Source organism: Papaver somniferum, unplaced genomic scaffold, assembly GCF_003573695.1.
Source record: "Papaver somniferum cultivar HN1 unplaced genomic scaffold, ASM357369v1 unplaced-scaffold_117, whole genome shotgun sequence".
NCBI lineage: Eukaryota > Viridiplantae > Streptophyta > Magnoliopsida > Ranunculales > Papaveraceae > Papaver > Papaver somniferum.
In genome coordinates, this window is record NW_020620714.1 from 10,904,682 (window position 1) to 10,924,528 (window position 19,847).

General features: G+C 35.9%; 1 long non-coding RNA gene, 1 other non-coding gene and 2 pseudogenes across 11 annotated transcripts; all 4 read right to left on the bottom strand.

Annotated features, from left to right (window-relative positions):
• Nucleotides 1–7,382: 7,382 nt before the first annotated feature.
• LOC113329436 lies at nt 7,383–14,022 on the bottom strand. 10 transcript variants are annotated; one of them, XR_003349884.1, is made up of 10 exons: nt 13,890–14,022; nt 13,647–13,717; nt 12,183–12,305; nt 12,013–12,081; nt 10,037–10,114; nt 9,287–9,550; nt 9,002–9,205; nt 8,860–8,924; nt 8,237–8,786; nt 7,383–7,661 (listed from the first exon to the last, which is right to left on the bottom strand). It is a non-coding gene; the product is annotated as an uncharacterized LOC113329436 (long non-coding RNA). The 10 variants fall into 10 exon arrangements; XR_003349886.1 differs by having other exon boundaries at nt 7,389–7,661; nt 8,237–8,291; nt 8,383–8,924; XR_003349885.1 differs by lacking the exon at nt 8,860–8,924.
• Nucleotides 10,128–10,238, bottom strand: LOC113330275 (annotated as a pseudogene).
• LOC113330290 lies at nt 10,310–10,389 on the bottom strand (annotated as a pseudogene).
• Nucleotides 10,525–10,616, bottom strand: LOC113330295. Its single transcript, XR_003350161.1, has one exon. It is a non-coding gene; the product is annotated as a small nucleolar RNA SNORD96 family (small nucleolar RNA).
• Nucleotides 14,023–19,847: the final 5,825 nt, after the last annotated feature.

Consider the following 19,847-nt stretch of genomic DNA (forward strand, 5'->3'; position numbering starts at 1 on the left):
TTTTCTCTGGTTCTATTTCTCTGCTTCATGTTACAATTCCTGGAAACTATTCTTCGTACAAAATATTAAATCTGCTATAACTATACAAATGAGCCCACTTCAGATTTGGATACTATTGCAAAGATGATCATTTCAAACACCATCTTAAGATATGTAAGTAGCATATCTAAATGTCAACAATCTAGCTGACCTATTATAAACCATTAAGATAGTGAACAACTATGGCACTTATAATAAAATATGAGGTAGACATATATAGCAAACTTCTGAATTTAATGGTTTATGTACTCAGATGACACTGAACAACCATTAGAGAATGAGTTGTAGAACGAATTTTTGGAGGACATTTAGAAACATTCTTCTGGGGATTTAAAATTCTGATGAACCTGAACTTCCTTATCCATTGAGTTGCCATATAGCTTATTTGATCGTTTCCCTTTCATTGAACCATCGTTCACAGACAGATCAAGCATTGAAAACCAAGTGAATTTTTTTGGCTATAACGATACAAATGCATTTTCTACTCTGAATTTTTTCCCCTGAACGCGGGTTTCAACACAATGCCGACTCATGACATGTAGCTGTATGCATATACAGTGCCGTATGTTCAGTAAGGTCACGGGTCATCTGAATTCGTTTTGTTGTCAATACTGATTCCAATCTAAACGAAGAATCAGTCTATTGAAAAATCCCATCAGACTAAACAGTGTTTATCAACAGAAAAATGGACTAATCAAGAGATTTTTTTTATTGCTGGCCACTAAATAAAGATTCTAATCAGTCTATGCATAGTTTTTAGACGTTGTGTATGATCAATGTTGGTGAAGTTTTAGATGAAATTTGCTATGGAGACATGCATCAAAATAGAAAACATTTTCACAACTAATTTTGGTTTGCAATTGTCCCAAAAAAAAGCAAAGGAAATCAAACATCATAACTCAGGAGTTGACAACACTTACAGCAGAGCCCTAATGAATTCTGATTCTTATACTTACTAGAGAGGTTTCGCCCAAGTTTGTTGGAGTTATCTAGTTCATCTGATCCCACCGTTTTCATGGATGACTCAAAAATCCCCAATTGGAGAAAAAGAAAAATTGAAAATCAAAAATCAGAATCCCTAGTTCTTTGTTTCGCTTCGTTTTTGTTTGAGGAGGGGATGAAATACATAGAAAACTGAAAATGAAAACAGAGATTTAGGGATTCGAGAGGAAACGAAGAAAATGAAATCGTTTCTGCGGTTTAGTTTTTGTTCCGAACAAGAGCAAGTAAAAATGTGCAGAATTACGTTTATGGCAATTCCATGTCGAAACCTTTGTGTGCGCATTTTACAGAAATATCCATTTTTCTTAGAACTGTTACGTAAGGTACATTAGTAACAGTTAAGGGTATATAAATAATATTTAAGAGTATATAAGTAATATTACGGAAGGCTTCACCAAAATATGGGACGGTCGAAAGTCCACCTTTTCTTTATTATAGTAAGATTTGAAAATGATTGGACCCATTATGTATCTGTTGGTGGAGCCTGGATTTCTAAATGGGGGTTAGAAAGATCTTGTGCCAAACAAATCAAAGAATAAACCAAATAAATCTGATATTCATACCTGTGTGATCACTACCACTAATTTCTTTTTTTGAAATGTTATACTCCCTCCGTCCCACTAACAAATGACCTATTTGATTTTAGATTTTTGTCCCACTAATAAGTGACCTATATCACTAAATAAGGAGATATTTCTAAAGTTATCCTTTTAGTTAATCATAAAAAATATGCATAATTTGATAGGATAGTTTATATTCGTTGCGCAGGTGTTTTAAAGCTTTTCAATGGTATGAAGTTTGCGAACATCCGTGGAGTTGTTTGAGAGATAAATCATTTCTAAATTTCACTAGTTATTATCCATAAGGGTATAATTGTAAAAAAATGCTTAAAAGTACTCTATTCCTTGCTTGCCTTAAAAATTGTGCAAACTTAAACTAAGTCACTTAATAATGGGACGGAGGGAGTAGTAAAAAGAAAGACAAGCCATATACGAAGTTACCGTAAGAGCAAATCCAGGTCTCAACAGACAAGGGTTGTAACTGCGTAATGTTGAGTATGGAATATGATTTAGGGATTCGAGAGGAAACGAAGAAGATGAAATCGTTTCTGCGGTTTAGTTTTTGTTCCGAAGAAAAAAAAAAAAAAAGAGCAAGTAATTAAAAATGTGCAGAATTACGTTTATGGCAATTCCATGTCGAAACCTTTGTGTGCGCATTTTACAGAAATATCCATTTTTCTTAGAACTGTTACGTAAGGTACATTAGTAACATTTAAGGGTATATAGGTAATATTTAAGAGTATATAAGTAATATTACGAAAGGCTTCACCAAAATGTGGGACGGTCAAAAATCCGTCTTTTCTTTATTATAGTAAGATTTGAAAATCATTGGACCCATTATGTATCTGTTGGTGTAGCCTGGATTTCTAAATGGGGGTTAGAAAGATCTTGTGCCAAACAAATCAAAGAATAAACCAAATAAATCTGATATTCATACCCGTGTGATCACTACCACTAATTTCTATTTTTGAAATGTTATACTCCCTCCGTCCCACTAATAAATGACCTATTTGATTTTAGACTTTGTCCCACTAATAAGTGACCTATATCACTAAACAAGGAGATATTTTTAAAGTTATCCTTTTAGTTAATTATAAAAAATATGCATAATTTGATAGACATGTTTATATTCGTTGCGCAGGTGTTTTAAAGCTTTTCAATGGTATGAAGTTTGCGAACATCCGTGGAGTAGTTTGAGAGATAAATCATTTCTAAATTTCACTAGTTATTATCCATAAGGGTATAATTGTAAAAAAAAATGCTTAAAAGTACTCTTTTCCTTGCTTGCCTTAAAAATTTTGCAAACTTAAACTAGGTCACTTAATAGTGGGACGGAGGGAGTATTAAATAGAAAGACAAGCCATATACGAAGTTACCGTAAGAGCAAATCCAGGTCTCAACAGACAAGGGTTGTAACTGCGTAACGTTGAGTATGGAATATGATTTAGGGATTCGAGAGGAAACGAAGAAGATGAAACCGTTTCTGCGGTTTAGTTTTTGTTCCGAAGAAAAAAACGAAGAAGAGCAAGTAAAAATGTGCAGAATTACGTTTATGGCAATTCCATGTCGAAACCTTTGTGTGTGCATTTTACAGAAATATCCAGTTTTCTTAGAACTGTTACCTAAGGTACATTAGTAACATTTAAGGGTATATAGGTAATATTTAAGAGTATATAAGTAATATTACGGAAGGCTTCACCAAAATGTGGGACGGTCGAAAGTCCACCTTTTCTTTATTATAGTAAGATTTGAAAATCATTGGATCCATTATGTATCGGTTGGTGGAGCCTGGATTTATAAATGGGGTTGGAAAGATCTTGTGCCAAACAAATCAAAGAATAAACCAAATAAATATGATATTCATACCTGTGTGATCACTACCACTAATTTCTGTTTTTGAAATGTTATACTCCCTCCGTCCCACTAATAAATGACCTATTTGATTTTAGATTTTGTCCCACTAATAAGTGACCTTTATCACTAAACAAGGAGATATTTCTAAAGTTATCCTTTTAGTTAATTATAAAAAATATGCATAATTTGATAGGCATGTTTATATTCGTTGCGCAGGTGTTTTAAAGTTTTTCAATGGTATGAAGTTTGCGAACATCCATGGAGTAGTTTGAGAGATAAATTATTTCTAAATTTCACTAGTTATTATCCATAAGGGTATAATTGTAAAAAATGCTTAAAAGTACTCTTTTCCTTGCTTGCCTTAAAAATTGTACAAACTTAAACTAGGTCACTTAATAGTGGGACGGAGGGAGTAGTAAAAAGAAAGACAAGCCATATACGAAGTTACCGTAAGAGAAAATCCAGGTCTCAACAGACAAGGGTTGTAACTGCGTAATGTTGAGTATGGAATATGATTTAGGGATTCGTGAGGAAACGAAGAAGATGAAATCGTTTCTGCGGTTTAGTTTTTGTTCCGAAGAAAAAAACGAAGAAGAGCAAGTAAACATGTGCAGAATATGTTTATGGAAATTCCATGTCGAAACCTTTGTGTGCGCATTTTACAGAAATATCCATTTTTCTTAGAACTGTTACGTAAGGTACATTAGTAACATTTAAGGATATATAGGTAATATTTAAGAGTATATAAGTAATATTACGGAAGGCTTCACCAAAATGTGGGACGGACGAAAGTCCTCCTTTTCTTTATTATAGTAAGATTTGAAAATCATTGGACCCATTATGTATCTGTTGTTGGAGCCTGGATTTCTAAATGGGGGTTAGAAAGATCTTCTGCCAAACAAATCAAAGAATAAACCAAATAAATCTGATATTCATACCTGTGTGATCACTACCACTAATTTCTATTTTTGAAATGTTATACTCCCTCCGTCCCACTAATAAATGACCTATTTGATTTTAGATTTTGTCCCACTAATAAGTGACATATATCACTAAACAATGAGATATTTCTAAAGTTATCCGTTTTGTTAATTATAAAAAATATGCATAATTTGATGGGCATATTTATATTCGTTACGCAGGTGTTTTAAAGCTTTTCAATGGTATGAAGTTTGCGAACATCCGTGGAGTAGTTTGAGAGATAAATCATTTCTAAATTTCACTAATTATTATCCATAAGGGTATAATTGTAAAAAATGCTTAAAAAGACTCTTTTCCTTGCTTGCCTTAAAAATTGTGCAAACTTAAACTAGGTCACTTAATAGTGGGACGGAGGGAGTAGTAAAAAGAAAGACAAGCCATATACGAAGTTACCGTAAGAGCAAATCCAGGTCTCAACAGACAAGGGTTGTAACTGCGTAATGTTGAGTATGGAATATGATTTTTGTTCTACCCGTCCTAGTCACACCTAATGACAAAACTTTCTAGGAATTAATGGTAAGAGAGCTTTCCACTGTACCTTGTCCTTATTTATATAGATTTTTCAAAAGCCCCTCTTTATATGACATCATGTCACATGTCCTAAACCTCCTTAATTGCAATTAATGACATTTCTTCTCTAATGCAACCTCCTTCTTTTCCATTAATTCCTCCCTTGTCATTTCCACCTTATGGATACTTACTTGGTGGACTTGGGCTTTAGTCCCCATGTTTCATGTTGGATTTGCCTCCTCTTTAGGGGCTCCCTAGTCCCGCTAAAGGGTAGTAATTTTCATGTATAAACACATAACAAAAACAAAGTCTGTAGAGGTATAAACTGCACTGTCAACCAATGAAGAAAGAGTGTAATACACTGCAGGTGCATAATCAAAGCAAAAATTCACAACTCATATCCTTCTTTGACCGCAGACCCAAAAACAGGGACGGCGGCAGTTTGCAATGGATGTACCAAGCTTGCAACAGTCTAAACACGTTACAGAGACAGGAAAAAATAGAAAATCACCACTGCAAGTAAACTGCAATACACTCCAGGAACAAAAACTGTGATACTGGTGTCAACAGTTAAACTGTGACTACAACAAATCTAAAAACGATAACTGCCTGCAAAGCACCGCCGTAGCAGTTAGGGTGCACAGGAACCGAGCCGGATCGATGGACCGTCCCGGAACCGGTGGAACCGTACCTGTTTTTGTACCGAACCGAGGAAGGGGGTACATATACCGGTCCAAAAAATAGGAACCGAGGCTACGGAGATACAGGTACACAGTCCTATCCAAGTCCCGTACCGTCCCGGACCGAATGTACCGAGTAGTAATAGCCATTAGATTTAAACAGTTTAGCAGTCATATACCTTTCTTTTTTCAGTGTTTCTGACTCTGGGTGTTGTGAATATGAAGGCTTTGATTCAAGATTCGATTAATTGGTGTCTAGCAGAGCAACTTTGGATATTAGGACATTTTAAACTCAAAGATCACTTTGCTGGTGAGTTGATCCATCCTGCTGTTATGCGCCACAAATATCACCAAATGGTACTAATTACTTACTATTACTGGTTACAGGTGATTCCATTTTGTCATAACCACTCTTTCTCTCAAAATCAAGTAACTACATTTGTTTTATATGTCAGTTTTAATGTAGACCTTAGTATAATGGTCGTTTTGCTTGCGCTTGTCATTGATATCAAATCATATTTTCTTGATGTAGCTGAAGAATACTGAAAGTATGGTGCGGTGGTACACTTCATCACGAGACGACATCAGGAAAAGCATCAAACATGCTTTAATGTTGCTCTGAAGTTGCCCGTTCCACCAATCGCCTATTATTCTTCAGTTGTAAGGTGACCTTAGTAATGTTAAAACTTTTTTTACTATTTTTTATTTACAATCCAAACAACTTAATTGGCTAAGCTGTATGTTTGTCCATGTAATTGTTGCAGGGTAGTTCACCCTATTCATGAACAACCTTCCTGTGCTACCGTACGGGTGGTATTGCTTTTGTCCTGAGTACATCATCCTTCATGAGCTCCACTGGTCATATAGGCCAGGACAAGAAAGGAAGTCTGGCAGTATAACTCACTGCTTGAAAAAATTTGTCTGGAACCGAGACTGGTACCGGAACCGTATCTGGTACAGTACCGGAACCGTATCTGGTACAGTACCGGTCCCGAATAATACCGGAACCGAGGTACAGGGTACAGGTACCGGTCCAAAAAATAGGAATCGAGGCTAGGAAGGTACAGGTACTCGGTCTCGGCAAGAACCGAGCCGAACCGTACCGTGTGCACCCTTAGTTCCAAGACTCCCATTAATCACGCTTCACTACCTAGAGAAGTCTGAATCATTGCAATAGCTCCCATAGAGTAAGCCACTGAATTAACAATTGTTATAACAAACCCCTAAAATTAAAATTAAAACAAGTTTCAATGTCATCCAGAAATCCACTGAACTAGAAGTTCTTTCGCATTAATTCCTCCTTGTCGTTTATATCTTACAGATACTTTCTTGGTGGAATTGGGCTTTAGTCCCCAAGTCCCCATGTTTTATGTTGGATTTGCCTCTTCTTTAGAGGCTCCCTAGCTCCGCTAAGGGATAGTACACTACAAAAATACTAAGTTTCAGCCACATCAAAGAACCGTGGCAGTTGACCAAAATTCCGTGGCAAAAAATAACTTGCCACGGCAGCCTCCTCGTGACAAATACCCCGGTGGCTAAAACTATTTGCCACCGAAGTTGCCACGGTGTTTTATACGTGGCTAATAATTTATGATCATTTTACCACGGATATTATAGTGGGTAATAATTAGTTGGATGGCACATGTGTGGGACTATTAGCCACCTTTTTCACGCGTGGGTGCTCCAAGGTCATTTTACGTAGTTGGATTACACTGCTAGCCACTAAAATAACAAGACAATATTTACTTTACAACAATTTCAGAAAAACAATTTATTCATTAAAAAACACAAGTACTACATGTTTGTCCGATTGATTACATTCAGAAGCAAATAAAAACTCAATACTAAACCATTCTGAGTCTGATACAGGAAGCAAATAAATACTTAATACTAAACCATTTTAAGTTTGATACACAAAATACTTAAAGTGAACGAAAATAAAATACTTAAACTATCACAGATGGATTTCTTACTTCCAAAGTTAATTGTCATATATCTTCCAACACCTTGAACATGTTCTTTCAATGAAATTAACCTGCAAAATGTAGACATCAAATCTGATATCAACGACAAATAACAGTAGAAAATATCCATGTATACAACATTTACAGAGGCTTAATTTCTTATCCCTTCAAATATAACATGTGGTCTAAACCATTAAGAAGATAGAGAAGAACATATGATCTCTCATATACACCTATGGATTCAAACAAGTACAAATATCCATCAAACATTTAAGCCGATATACCTAGTTACCCATAAATCAATCCATGGAAGAAAAAAGAACAAAAAATTCAGAGTAGTACCGAACCAGTACACCCATTTCCAAATTTCCTAATAATTCAATATGAATGTATATCATCCACTGGTGTACGCAAATACTAATTAGATGGTTGGCAAGCTGTTGGCTAACGATAATGCTAATGTGTGTCGTGACAGCTAAAATAAAGAATGTTCTGCAAAAATCACTATAGTCCATGACGTTAATCCAGAGTCTAACTTAACAATTATGCCATCGTCTTTCTAATATGTTGCAGCAAGGGGAACATGTTTAGAGGTTTATAAGCAACTGTAATCATATGAATAGACTAATAAAGCAGAAAACATTACCTCAGATTCGTGTAATAAGATCACAACTCTATGGCTCTGGATGTGGGAGGTCCCTCTACAAAACAAAATGCAATTAGGAAAGCTTGTAAAATATTTGCGGATATACTCATACATGCCCGAGAAAGCTTTAAGAATCTAGAGAATACACTGCCAAAAATATTTGTGGATATGCTAATACACAACCGATCAGCAAACAGCAGCAAAAGGGCATCTACTTTTTTCTGTGATTCCTCGTTAGCCTTTTTCATATCATCTACAGTTTTCTTCATCTCAAGACGTTCTTCTTCCATGTCGTTCTGCATATGAACCTGATCCTCCTTCAGTTTTTTTATTTCATCTCTTAATGCAGCATTTTCCTCGTTGTTTTGGACAACATTTGAAGAAGATTCTCCCGTAAGCTTGGTTACTTTAATTGTTGAACCAACACCACGAATCCGACCTGGTTTCTCAGCTCCCATGATTTTAGAATACTGGTCTCCTTTCCCTTCTTTGGCTCTATAGGTTTTCTGATACACAGCCGCTCGACTTGCTTTCTTTTGCGTTGTCTCTTCTATATGTTCATATATAGTATGTCAAGATCTACATAACATTAACTATCAATACCGATTCATATTAGTCGTTACCTCTATCGCGTGGTTCACGAATGACTTAGTACCACCATGATGAGGCACAACCAACCATTCTCACTCTTTTTCAAGGTTCAGAAGTTAGAAGTCATAATTTAACATATAAACTCATAAACGATAAATCTGTAAACATTCTCACCTTGAATTCAGGTGAACGCCAATATATCAACATATTTGCCCACTGAGTGTCAATAACTTCGTTTGGACAACTAGCTCGGTTTTGTTCATCAGTCTTCTTCTCATCAAAATGTTCCAACCTCATGTTACGTTTGTTTGCCTTCCATTTTTCATGGATTCTCTCCTCCACCCAAAAGTTGATCTCACCAGAATAATGAAAAATATTCTACAATATTCATCAGTTAAAATTTAGCAATCTTCAATCAATAAAATAATTTAATATATTGGTTAAAGTAATTTTCTTAACCTTCAGCTCTTCAATGGCTTCTTCAAGCTTTTCTTCCTTATGGGGCATATCAGACCAGTCTGGAATGTCAAACGGGAAGTTTTCTCCATTTAGCCAGCTTTCCACAATAAGCCAAGATCTTATTTGCGTTCGGTCCAACTGGTGCACCCCGGCGAAATTCCAGTGATACTTTCTCACCCTTTTTCAGCTTATTAAGGAAGTTCAACTTAGCCCCTCCTCTTACTTTCTTTGCTGCCGGAGGTTGTGGGTTTTCATCCATATTTCCTGCAAGAACCACAAACAACAAGTAAGCACATCATGACAAAACAAAAAGATGACACAACGTGTGGATAAAAAAACACATAATACGCTTACACAATCGAAAAAGAGTTGATTCGTAACATGCTTACTAGTTACTGATGATGAAGCTAAATGGTGAACCTTCCATCTCTAAGTAAAATGAAAGCTAATCTATATGAGAAATAAACTCTGAAAACCTTATCAGTTCTGTGTATTGCAAGTTTATAATAGAGCATCAAGACCACATCACATGTATTATAATAGAGCATCAAGACCACATCGCATATAAAGTGGTTAATCAAATTACCCTAAAACCTTCATTCTACCAGAAAATACTGACGAATTCTGTAAAACCAAAATTCAACTTGTTCAAAAGTATCAAACTACCAATGAAGCTGTCCTGCACTAGTTTTCCAGCTCATACAAAAAATTACAATCGGAAAACAAATTCCACTTTCATGTAACGTTTACCTTGAACGTACAGCAGCAAAGTAACAGCAGCAGCAGCAGCAACAACCACTTAGAAGATTGAGGGAACTCCAAGAAGACCTAAAATTTGCAGAATGGGTCAAATTTGAAAATTTTCTAAGGAATTCGCATTTCAGCTCTCTCTATCAAGAATTTTCTGAAGCAGAACTGGCATAAAGCTGTGTAATGATCATCACAGCCCAATTTCACCATTAATTCAATTCAATAACATAATCGAACGGGATATCCTAAATCATTTATTTAGTCTATAAAATATGGCTCGTATCAAGAAATTCAACCATTTTTAACTTTTTAGCTTCATAGATAACTCTCAGAAGCGCAGGTAACCATAGCCATTTATGATCAAAGACTAAAACATAAAACATGTACTCATAATCTAACACAAATTCAGATTCAATAGTTGAACAAGCCAGAAGGATGGTAGAATACCAAGCAATTTGCAACTGGTTGCCCATAAAATTCAAACCTACAAGCCTCAGAATTGCAGAATATGTCACCAAGGCGTTAAGCCATACAGTCCCGAAAGATGGTGTTCTTTATAATTCGATATCCTCATAGGCTATATATACCAAACCAAGTAACCATGTAATTATGAGAATAAATTATTGAATAAATGTATGTCTCATGGCCCGTCCCAAGAGGTAATGGCCACAACGCAGCTCCCCAAGGCAATGGAATATGAGACCACTTGAAATGGAGATCTTTCGACCATCAACATCTCAAGTTTTTTGTACGACGTTTACAAATGGGTTTTACAAACATAACAGGTTTGCTCCAATCTATGAAAGAGAGAATTTTTCGCCAAAATCTCCCCTGCCGATATCATACAAGTCCCTAAACAGATCAATAAATATCAGATACACCAGAAAAATACACATTAAGATGGGAGGAACATCGGCAACAGGTCAGTAACGTACACAAGGCAATAATGACTTATCACATCAACAAGGAAACAAAAACAAACTGGAAAATATTTTTTTTTTTTAAATCAAACTTTGGATCTAAAATAAACTCTTTTAAGTATCATAAGTATCAACTCCTTCCCATAGCTTATCAAATACACAAAAACAAAAGAATAACAACCAATATAGCACAACATGAAAACTGAAAAATTTGAGTCAACCAAGCACAAACCAATCCAAAACACAAAGAAACCCAAGACTAGAATGCATACTAGAAGTGGGATCAGGTTATTGAGATAATTGGTATGGTATTAAAGTAATCCAGATACGCTAAGGTAAAGTTAGCTTGTTTCGGAGTCAGATGCTGACATAATCAATTTATCATGATATTAGAACATTGACAGAAAGCAAAGCCAACAATGACGATATTATTCCCATTGAAACACTAAAATCCTTAGTGACATTTCTAAGCCATTTCATTTCTCATCAAATTCCCAATTTCAGGAATCATCCCTGTAAGTGAGTTTAATATAATACTCCAACAGCATTTTAACAGCAACAAGCTATCCGAAATATAAGTTATAAATGTAAGTTACTAAATTGTACATGAGTTTGTAGTGCCACCCTGCTCCACGTTTTGGTTGAGTGGTCCTATTTGTGAGACAAATATCCTTCTCCAAAGAGAAACACTATGGTGCATAAAAAAATCTATCAATCTTAATACTTTACCTTCTCAAAGCATCATACGACAAGGCCAGCACATGGGCCGAGAAGAACTATTTATTGGTCAAAAGAGTTTTCTTGAACAATTTTATTCTTGAGAATATCATTATAACTACTGGAGAAATTTATAGGTCTCAAGAACACATTAATGCGGTTCCCTGGACTACTTGGATCATAAGCATCAGTTCGCCCTTCTTTATGCCATCTCATATCCTCCGCAGTTTTGGAAGACATAAACAGACGCTGAAGCCTAGACTTTATCGGGAAGCGGCGGAGTACTAGTTTTCGAGCTCATACAACGCAAAACAGATTCTATTGTCATGTAACATTTACCTTGAATGTGCAACAGCAAAGTAGCAGCAACAACCAAAACCACTTGGAAGAATGAGAATCCAAGAAGATCTGAAATTTGCAGCTGAAACTCAAAAACATATATGGAGTAATTTTTATAACAAATGCACAAATAAAAAGTAATACTACTGAGATCGTGAAAGAGAACTTACCAAGTACGAACCAACTTGAGCACCCTAATTATCAACGAGTGCCTCTTCTACTTGGCCAAACTTCACTTGCAGAGAGACAGAGATTTACCACCAGTAGAGACAGAAAACATAAAGTTTTTTTTCCTGCTAGGGAAGATGAGCAGAATGGGTCAAATTTGAAAAAAAATTCTAAGCGATCTTGTATTTGGACTAACATGGTCTCCTCCCCTTCAATATAGTGAATAAGTAACAAGGCAACAGGTCAATAAAAATGACTTATCACATAACAAGACAACACAATGACTTATCACATCAACAAGGCAACAAGTCAATAACACAGAGTTAATTTCACATTAGCTTGAGAAATTGTGGTCAACAACACAACAGGGCATAGTTACAGACTTATAATTTCAGGTTTAACATTGTGCATAATACCACTGTTATGTGTAATCATCTCACCTACGAAGAGTGGCATTTTCATTTTAAACGTGCGAAATTTCCATACCAGGTGATCACATCTTAGTATGCTGAAACTTGCACCAGTATATCAAAACTTAACGGCCAAGAAGAAATAGAAGTGAAGAAAATTAACTTTGTGCTATAAGAATAAAGTTGTGATATCTCACACCCTCGAGAACCAAACAACAATAGATATACTTAGTGACCAAATCTGACATTTTTTCACCAAATATACATTCACCATGAAAACTATTCTGTGATTCATAGAATGCAACGATGACTTATCACATGAACAAGGAAACAATGACTGGAATTTTAAAACAAAAATCTAAATTTGGATCTAAAAGAATCTCTTTAAGTATCAACCCCTCCTTCCCATACATCTTTAAGTTCTTCAATCAAAGGTCTCAAGTACACATCAATATGGTTCACTGGACTACTTGGATCATAAGTATCAATTCGTCGTTCATCATGCCATCTCATGTCTTCGGCATTTTTGGAAGACATAAACAAACGTTGAAGCCTAGGCTTTAACGGGAAGTGGTGCAGTATCTTAGAAGGAGTATTAGGTCTCACTATCTTCCACCTTGAAGCCCAGCAAATAGTGCACTTGTCCATGGTTTTTCTTTCTTTCTAGAGTGAGAATACCAAACAGTAAAGCAATTTTCATAAACTCCTGATACTTAAGCCAACAACCTACCCTCAAACAACTGGGTTCATAAGAATGGAAACTTAGTACAAATCCAGATGCACATCTCTTACTGAAAAAACAACATTCTCTGAGAAAATAACAAAAAATAGTATTTGACTAACCTAGAAATACATGCATACCGGGTTTTGCAATTACACTTGAATTAGAAATAGAGTGCTAAACAAAAACCTAGTGTAAACCTAGTATACTTGATGTTATAAAGGAAGAACATTAGCTGGAATTTCAAGACAAAAATTGAAGTTTCATCTAAAAGAAACTCAAAACGTATGACAATCGCAGCAGGAAATCAAGGAACAAGAAATTAAATCTCTTACCAGCTTGTGCAGATAAAATCGATGATGTCCTGCAGAGAATAATGAAATTGATGAATTTCCTTTTTCCAAATCTGACCCAATATCATAAAACAATCCAAATTAAAGAAGATAAATTCTAAATCAGTGCGAAATAATTGAAATCGACATGCAATTAGGTTGATTCCTACATAAATAATTACTACTTAAAGCCCTAGTTTCAGAAAATCAAAACAAGAAGACCTAATTTTACAAATCCCAACTTACCTGAAGTATAATCTTCTCTGTGTATACGGTTTCAAAAAATCGATTTTTTTTATAGCATCCATAATCGAAGAAAGAGGAGAGTTGAGGAAGGTGGGAGGAACTGGGGAGTTGTCTCATTAGATGGGGATCGTGGTCTTCTACTGGTTTACTAGCCACGACTTTGGGTTTTAAGAGAATTCCACGGGAAACAATTGCTACGGCACTATTTGCTGACCCGAAGCAAAAGGCCCGCTATACCCACGGCCCACTCTGCCGTGAGTAGAACTCATCCGGCAGGTTTATAATGAATGATTTTTTAGGGACCATGGTTTTTTTTGAGGGAATCATGATATTATTAGGACACTTTCCTTATAGTGATAAGAGGTGTCCTAAAACGTTGAAATGACTAACCTATCTTTAACCTAATTTAATTTAAAACCAACCTAATAACCACCTATATATATATAACCACCACCTCCTCCCACCACCACCGCCGATTACCACCACCACCACCACCACCTCCGATTATCACCACCACCAACCACCGATTACCACCACCTCCTCCCACCACCACCACCGCCGCCTATTTAAGAAATCTAACAACATCAATGCAATCACAATTAAGTTCAGTTACATAATAATTTTATCGAGTATAAAAGACGCCAGCTGCAACCTGATTCTGCCATGGGACCACTCCGGAGGTATTTTCCAACAAACCCTTCGCTTTAATTTGATTTTGATTGCTTCAATCGAATAGAAATCATCAAAATAGGGTTTTAATAGGAGTTACAGAGCCATGTTCGGTTAGGTCGATTTTCCAAAAAACCCTAGTTTACTAACCGAACTTCTTGAAAATGAAGAACACGAAGAACAGTTCGGTTCTATTGGATTTAAAACTAATTCACCGAACTCTCTGTTCGGTTGTTTCTCAAAAAAAAATTAAAATTACCAAGTAACCGAACTCCACCTTAGAACCGAAAAAAAAAAAAACAAATTCAGTCTAACCGAACTGTGTTGTTGTGGCCACTATGTTGAGTTCCAAAATAACCGAACTTAGCCAATAGAGTTCGGTTTGTTCGCAAAAAATCTTAAAACTACAAAGTAACCGAACTTATCCAATAGATGCTGGAACTTCACATTTTTTTTGTTTGTTAAGTTCGGTAACTTCACAATTTTATCGCAAAAACCGAACTCAGAGTTCGTTTGGTTAGCTGTTAGGTTCAAGTTTGCGAAAGAACCGAACTTTGTAGAATTATATACTCTTATATTACGTAAAGTTCGGTTAGATCAAAAGTGCATGCAGTTTGCGAACCAACCGAACTTTGTACACCAAAGTTCGGTTAGTTGAGAACCAACCGAACATAATGCTGAAATTCCTAGAAATTATTAGATAGTTCGGTAACCTGCGTGTTTGGAACAAGTAACCGAACTATACTTTCAGATGAGTTCGGTTACTTGTTCATCTCACGGGGCAACCGAACTACAGCTTCAGATGAGTTCGTTACTTGTTCTTCATATAAAGTAACCGAACTATTCAAACTCCAGTTCAAATCCGGATCATTTTGAAGATTAACAAATATTCTAGGAAAGGATGGAGATGAAGAATCAGATGAGTTTTCATCATTTGAATACTCAAACTTAGTGAATTGGAAAAAAAATTATTTTCCATGTTTTTCTCCTTCATCTTGTCTAACTCTACTCTCTCAATAATTCTACTCAACTAATAATAAATCCATCTTTTAATTTAATCTCACTAATTGTTTTTAACTAATCATTCACTAATCATAACCTAAAATTAATTAAGAGGGTAGATTAGGTATTAAATAAATAACTAGATATGGGGTGACCCAGAATTACTTCTAATGCCTTTACCAAAAATAAAACCAGGGTCCCCGCAAAAAAACCATGGTCCCCAAAAAATCGTTCTTTATAATGTGTAAAGCTTGGCCCGTGGCAAGTTGATATCATGTCGTGGAAAATGAGGGACCTATTTGCCACGGTAACCTATTCAGCGTGGCAAAATGAAACAAATAGCCACGGATATTCAAATCCGTGGCAATTGGGCCGTGACTAAAAGTCTTTAATTTTGTAGTGGTAATTTTCATGTATCAACATTAGTCCCCTGACTATTGCGTCGATTATTAAATTTCCCCGTAATCATATCACTCCCTGTTACGAGCCGTCACGTATCATAACATGCACCGGGGGATATGGGCGGTTACTGTGTCATTTATGGTACTGCCCTTCCTATATATATGTGGTTTGTGTTTCCTGATTTAGTCACCAGTTTCAACTTTAGCTTTGTCTTTTATCTCTCATCCCCTCCTGTTGATATCTCGTCTGAATGGTTCGCTTTCTTCATGGGTATGTGTTAATCTTGGTACTCGTCCCTGCGCTAGTTTCAGCAGTGTTTAAGCGTCATGAACTGGCGCGATTATTACTAATAAAAGCTAAGATTGAGGCACTTCGGGATCAGAGGGCAGCGAACAGGAACTCTATGCGCGCAAAATTCGATGAACAATATGAAGCATACCAAACCGCGTGTAAAATAGAATAGGTCGGCAAACCTTCATTTATTGCTTCCCACAAGAAAATCTAAATTTTTGGTGGACAAGGTAATTTCCATATAAATTTGGTTGGTGGGACGGGATTTAGGTTGTGATGGATGTCTTATGGAGTTAGAAAATTGTAACCACTGGCGGTTGTGTACTTTTCAGATTTTGAATGTTGCCAAATGATAATATGGATATTGATAATGTGTTGGACTGCATCTGGTGGTATAGATGGGTTAGTTGATCGTGATTCCATGTACAGGTGATAGGTTCGATGAGATCAGCCACTGTTTGGATCGGGTTACATTGGACGGGATCAAGGTTTTGTACATGAGGGATCCAATTTTCTTGGATAGGAGTGTCCAAACCGTTTCCTTTTGATGGAATATGAATTGTGGAAATTGTTGGAATTATTAAGGCCATTTGTTTCCACTGCAGACTAGATGTTGAAGGAATTGGAGTATTTCCTTGAAAAATCAGTTTATTATGCAGATATTTCTCATTGTATAATCTAGAGCAAATGGAGTTGGGATGGTTGTGTATATTCCAAATTCTCTTCATAAATAAGGCTTTATTGTGATGACTACTTTTCCTGATGCCGAGACCTCATATCGAAATTGGTTTGTTTAGTTTGGACCATCCTAATGGGTGTAGTTTTCTAACTGAAGAGTCATGTCCCTAGAAAACATTTCTAGCTATTCGATATATTTGTTTGTGTTTGTGGATAGGGAGTAATTGTGTTTGCATTAGGTGGCGAGAAGTAGGTAATAAGGAGGTTTTGATGAGTACTAACCTCCCCATTTGATTAAGGCATTTATTCATCCATCCCTGAGATTTTCGTGCTAACCGTTGAAGGAGAGGTTCTAAAATGTGAATGGAGGTTGTTCGTGTTTGAAATGAATTGGACTCCCAGATATATTTGAGGTGTTGTCGATGTTGGCATGTCGAAGAATTGTTTGATCTCGTCTAGCTGATGTTGTTGCAATCTTAGGTAATAAATTATTGTGAATTTTGTTGTGTTGATTTCTTGACCTGCTGAAGAGATGTAAGCTTGAAATAGTCTCTGAAGATGGTTATTGCTTTCTCGGATGCCTTATAAGTAATTAACAGGTCGTCCACATACATCAAATGCAGGATACATGGAGCTTTCTGAGAAATGCTTAACCTTCTCACCAGATTTTGTGCTTCCATATTTCCCAGGTTTGTTGAAAGGATTTCTACACAAATTATGAAAACATAAGAGGATAAAAGGTCTCCATGTCTGATGCCTATGGTAGGGGTGATGTATCCGTGTGGGCTACCATTTATATTGATTTAATAAGTGATCAAAGTGATACATAACATGATATAATATACAAAAATGCTTGGAAATCTTATCTTTGTAAAATTTGTTTTGATGAATCCCCAATCTAAGCTATCATAAGCTTTCTTGATATCTAGCTTGAGAGAAATTTTTGGATCTTTGGTGAGAGCAAAAGATTTAATGTGATGGAAAAGTTCTCCGGCAATTGCTATGTAATCATGAATTGATCGTTGCGGGGCAAAAGCACTCTGATATGGACTTATTAAAAATGGGAGGAGCGGGCGAATGCGATTTACTAATATTTTTTAAATAACTTTATAGACCACATTACATAAAATGATTGGTCTGAATTGGGAAGGTTTTGATGGGTGCTCTATTTTTGGGATGAGTGTCATATTGGTATGGTTCATGAGAGGATGAATGTTTAGGTTGTTAAAGAACATGCATACTGATCGTATTTTTATGTAGTGGTAAATAGAGTTGTCGTTCACTCGAACTTGATGAGATTGATTTTTAAGGTTGAATTAAATAAAATAATAAAACTAGCAAAAATATAAAAAATATGAGTAACAAGATGGAGGGACACTAGGACTCAGGATTTCACCAAACGACAATTTTATGCGGTTCAAATATCAATTCTAAACAGTAATAGCTCATAAAAATTCATTAACTCTAATTCATTGCCTAAAGTAGATTTCGAAAATAATGGATCTAAATCTAAAGCATGGGATATCAAAACATTTAAGAAAGCATAACCCATCAATTGAGATGACAACCATTCAATGAAAATCATAAATCAATTAAATAACAGTGCAAATAGTCATAATAAAATTAATATAATTGCCACATTCATGAGATTTGGTTTCCTCCGTCGTCCCAGAAATGGGGTCTAGCTCCTCATGATAATACCAGAAAAAATAATATGATTAAATAAATTTATTTTATTAATCACCATTGGAGTTCTCACAATAAACCTACATTCCTTTTTCTAAAATAATAATAATCAGAAACAGTAGAAAATAGAATTGAAAATATTAAACTCCAAATGAAATAACGCTCTTGGCTCCGGATTAACCGCCTCCCCAAATGTGCTCTCTAGCTCTCTATTTATGCACACAAATACACATTACTCAAATATATTCTTGAATAACTCCAAAATCTTCTTCTTTTTTATTAAAAATATCTTCAGAATTTTTCCTTCTCTTTATTCTATATATTTCTTTACTAAACCCATATCTTCTTTAATTCGCAGAATAAAATCCAAGATAAAATCTTCTAAGGATATCTTTCTTGTTTAATACAAGATAACTTCCTTTTTCTTCAAAACTTCATGTTTATAAGGCAAGAAGATATTCTTATCTTAAAGATAATAAATCCTTTACCGTTGACACCAAATTCCCGCCAATTTTTCTTTTCAAATCAAGGAAGAAGATGGAGTCCCCTTAACCAGTGATGGGGTGCGATTAGCAGCTGGATCCCTGGGGTGCCCCTTATCCAAAATTGAGAGTCCGAATAACATGTGTCCTCCGGGTGCCTATACCAACTTTTCGAGCCGAATTTTCCAAAAATACCTACAAACACATAAAGGGTATATAGGTAATATTTAAGGGTATATATGTAATATTAAAGGGTATATAGATCATATTTAAGGGTATATAGGTAAGATAGGTAATATTTAAGGGTATATAGGTAATATTACGGAAGGCTTCACCAAAATGTGCGACGGTCGAAAGTCGACCCCGCCGGCAGTTCCAAAGGCTAGATTTAATCGTTTTTTCTGTGTCCTTTTCCTCCAACGGTCTTCTACAACGGCTAGTTACTACCGGAACTGTTACCGGTTTTTCAAATTTCACTCTTTCTCCAATCTCTTTCTGCTCTCTGATGGTGTAATTTCTCAACCAATCCTGATTTTCTCTTCACCTGTGTCCTATGGCTACCTCTAATCTCTCGATTCATTGTTACTGCAACTGCATAAACTTCTCAAACCACTCAAATCACACACAAACACCCCTCCCAACAACATAACAGATGAAGAAGGTCACCAAAATCAAAGCAATTACCAAAATCACAAGAATTACTAACATCACTAGCATCACAATCGGCGCAAACCACTCAGAACATTAC